Raw genomic sequence first — 3976 nt, forward strand, 5'->3', positions numbered from 1 at the left:
GCCGATGGTCCCGAGGCTCTCGCACGACCAAGGGCCTAGGTTGCCGATGGTGCCCGAGGCTCCCGCACGACCAGGGGCCTAGGTTGCCGATGGTGCCCGAGGCTCCCGCATCAAGCACCAAGGTGCCGATGGTGCCCAGGCTCCCGCACGACCAAGGGCCTGGGTGCCGATGGTGCCCGAGGCTCTCGCACGACCAAGGGCCTAGGTTGCCGATGGTGGCCGAAGCTCCTACATGACCAGGGGCCTAGGTGCCGATGGTGGCCGAGGCTCCCGCACGACCAGGCGCCTAGGTTGCCGATGGTGGCCGAGGCTCCCGCACGACCAAGGGCCTAGGTTTCCGATGGCGTCCAAGGCTCCAGCACGTCCAAGCAGCAATGTGCCGATGCTCCCGTACCATCGACGTCCTAGGTTACCAAGGGTGCTGATGCTCGGCACGACCAAGGGCCCAAGGTGCTGGGAGGATCTTGTTCCAAAGGGAGGGCGGGATGATTCAAAGGGAGGGACACAGGGGAGGGCCGGGACGACTTGTAACCGTTTTCGATATTAGGGATGGCTCGCCGGAGCACCGCCGGGATGGCTCGCCGGAGCACCGCCAGGATAGATCGCCGGAGCACCGCCAGGAACCTAACCGGCGATGGGGGGCACCGACGTGCGGGCATGAAATGGGCGTGGGCGGTGCCTGGACAACCCTGTTCGCCTCAATATCACCTCCCCTAAAGAGCTAAAAAACTTGGTCAATGTGCTGCAGGCGACATTCATGTGTATGAAGCAGGGGACACTTTATGGTCTTGGCATACTGCGCTGCAGGGGCCCAAAATTAGCTTTGGTGCTCGACCCTCCCACATCCGATGCACCAAGGTGCGATCTGCCGATGCTCCGACACATCAAAGGGCGGTGGTACCCGATGGCCCACTTTCTGCAGGATAACTGCTGCTGCCGATAGTGTCTGAGGCTACTGCATGGGCCAAAGGTCTTAGGGGCTCTCGTTGCAAAAGGGAGGGGCAGGGGCGATTCATTCATTGTTGGGTACCGGACATACAGCGGTATCGAATCCTACCTTTGGGACGATTCATTCATTATTGGGTGCCGAACATGTAGCAGTATCCGAATTCTACCTTTAGGATTGGGGAGGGACTCGTTCGCCGTTTGTGTATCCGGGATGGCTCATGGGATCATCGCGGGATGGATCGTCGAACACCGGCAGGGGAACCTAACGGTGGTGGGGGAAACACCGGCGTCCGGGCATCACGATGGGCATGGGCGGTGCCTGGATAACCCCTGGCTGCTCAATATCACTTCCCCCTAAAGAGCTAAAAACTTGGTCAATGTGCTGCCGTTGACATTCATGTATGCAAGCAGGGGCGGGTTTGGATGTAAAGCGAGGACACTTTTTCATTAGCGCTCCCATGATCCGAGGCACCAAGGTGCGATGTTGCCGATGACCCTCCTGCGGGATGGCCTACGTTGCGGATGTTGCGAGGCTCCGTACTGCGCTGAAATGGGGCAAGTTTTTTTCGCCACTTACACTTAGTATTTTTAATTGAAAATTTTTACTGTTGGCCCAAAAAAATACAAGCCGAATGAAATATGGCATGATGGCACAGTAGATAATTGAACAAGTGCTCGGGCATAGCAGTTGAGGCTACTTTTCCACCACGGCCCCATTGTGCGATGTTTCAGAAGCGGCACGGCCAAGTGTTTAACAGAAAATTTTACATTGGCCCAAAACAAATACAAAAGTATGGCATGGCATGTACGGCGAGCACGGCGAAAAATTGAACAAGTGCTCGGGCCGCCAACAGTTGGGAGCTCGCACCGCACCACCACGGCCCCCGTTGTGCCATGTTTCCCGGGGGGCGGCACGGCCAAGTGTTTAACTAACTCCTTACACTAAGTCCCCCACTTGGGGACCCCAGGGTCGGGACGTGCAAAAGAACAAGGGTGGATCGGAAGGGAGATGGGGAGGGACGAATCGAAGCGACAAAGGGCTGAATCTCGGTGGATCGTGGCGGCAAGGCCACTCTGCCGCTACAATACCCGTCGCGTATTTAAGTCGTGCGCAAAGATTCTACCCGCCGCTCGGTGGGAATTACGCTCAAGGCGCCGCGACTTGTCCGCCGCGGTCGCTGCACCTCGACACGTGCCCTTGGGGCCAAAGGCCCCTCTGCGGGTCGGCAATCGGGCGACAGGCGCGTGCGTCGCTTCTAGCCGGATTCGACTTAGGCGTTCGGTCATAATCCGGCGCACGGTAACCGCGCCGCGGCTTTTCAACCAAGCGCGATGACCAATTGTGCGAATCAGCGGTTCCTCTCGTACTAGGTTGAATTACTATTGCGACGCGGCCATCGGTGAGGTAAAACTAACTTTGTCTCACGACGGTCTAAACCAGCTCACGTTCCCTATTGGTGGGTGAACAATCCAACACTTGGTGAATTACGCTTCACAATGATAGGAAGAGCCGACATCGAAGGATCAAAAAGCAGCGTCGCTATGAGCGCTTGGCTGCCACAAGCCGATTATCCTGTGGTAACTTTTACGACACCTCTAGCTTCAAATTCCGAAGGTCTAAAGGATCGATAGGCCACGCTTTCACGGTTCGTATTCGTCTGGAAATCGAGAATCAAACGAGCTTTTACCCTTTTGTTCCACGAGATTTACTGTTCTCGTTGAGCTCATCTTAGGACACTGCGTTATCTTTTAACGGATGTGCCGCTTGACCAAACTCCCACGACAATGTCTTCCGCCGGATCGGCCGGCCGTAGCCGACCTTGGGTCCAAAAGAGGGCCGTGCCCATCTCCGATTCGGAATAAGTAAAATAACGTTAAAAGTAGTGGTATTTCAATTTCGCTTGAGCTCCCCCTTATCCTACACCTCTCAAGTCATTTCACAAAGTCGGACTAGAGTCAAGCTCAACGAGGTCTTCTTTCCCATTGATTACTTAAGCCCGTTCCCTTGGTACGTGGTTTGTTGGATAGTGAAGCGAGGGCGGTGGGAATCTCGTTAATCCATTCATCGCGTCACTAATTAGATGGCGAGGCATTTGGCTATAAGAGAGTCATAGTTACTCCGCCGTTTACCGGCGCTTGGTTGAATTTCTTCACTTTGACATTGAGCCTTTGGCGAAATCACATTGCGTGAGCATCGCGAGACCATCGCAATGCTTTGTTTTAATTAAGCGATCGGATTCCCCTTGTCCGTACCGATTCGAGTCATTGTTAAATGCGGGAAGGCCCGAGAAGGCCGTTCGATCAAATCCCCGGCAAACCGCGGCGACCAGCTCTCGCCCGTGAGCGGCTCGGCGATGATGCCGGCGGTAAGCGGGTTGGGGCTGGGACCCGTGCCCGACCCTCGAGCCAATCCTTTTCGAGATTACGGATCCATTTGCCGACTTCCCTTGCCTACATTGTTCCATTGACGGTGTTCACCTTGGAACTGATGCGGTTATGAAATCTGACCGTGCGGGCGGCTTTTCGGTCCTCCGGATTTTCAAGGGCGCGAGGCTGCCGGACACTGCGACGTGCGGTGCTCTTAAACGGCTGGACCCTACCTCGGTGGCCGTTTCGAGTGGCGGTAGTTAAGCGAAAAGATAACTCTTCGAGGCCCCGTGGCGTCTCGGACTCCCTAACGTTGCCGTCGGCCGCGCGTCGGTTGAAATTTTAACGATTCCCTTTCGAAGCTTCATGTTGAGCAGCGCTATCGGACGAGCTTCCCGTCTCTTAGGATCGACTAACCCATGTGCAAGTGCCGTTCATGGAACCTTTCCCTCTTGACCTTCAAAGTTCTCATTTGAATATTTGCTACTACCACCAAGATCTGCAGCCGGCGGTAGCTCACTTGGGCTCGCGCCCGGGTTTCTTGGCGGCGACCGCGCCCTCCTACTCATCGGGGCTGGCTCTTGCCCGGCGGCGGGTATAGGTCGGCGCTTAAGCGCCATCCATTTTCGGGGCTAGTTGATTGGCGGTGAGTTGTTACACA

At 55.8% G+C, this 3976-nt stretch overlaps 1 pseudogene; it reads left to right on the forward strand.

Annotated features, from left to right (window-relative positions):
• The first annotated feature begins 1957 nt into the window (after nucleotides 1–1957).
• LOC108456630 (uncharacterized) lies at nucleotides 1958–3005 on the forward strand (annotated as a pseudogene).
• The last annotated feature ends 971 nt before the right edge of the window (nucleotides 3006–3976 follow it).

Source organism: Gossypium arboreum, unplaced genomic scaffold (assembly GCF_025698485.1).
Source record: "Gossypium arboreum isolate Shixiya-1 unplaced genomic scaffold, ASM2569848v2 Contig00609, whole genome shotgun sequence".
NCBI classification, from domain to species: Eukaryota; Viridiplantae; Streptophyta; class Magnoliopsida; order Malvales; family Malvaceae; genus Gossypium; species Gossypium arboreum.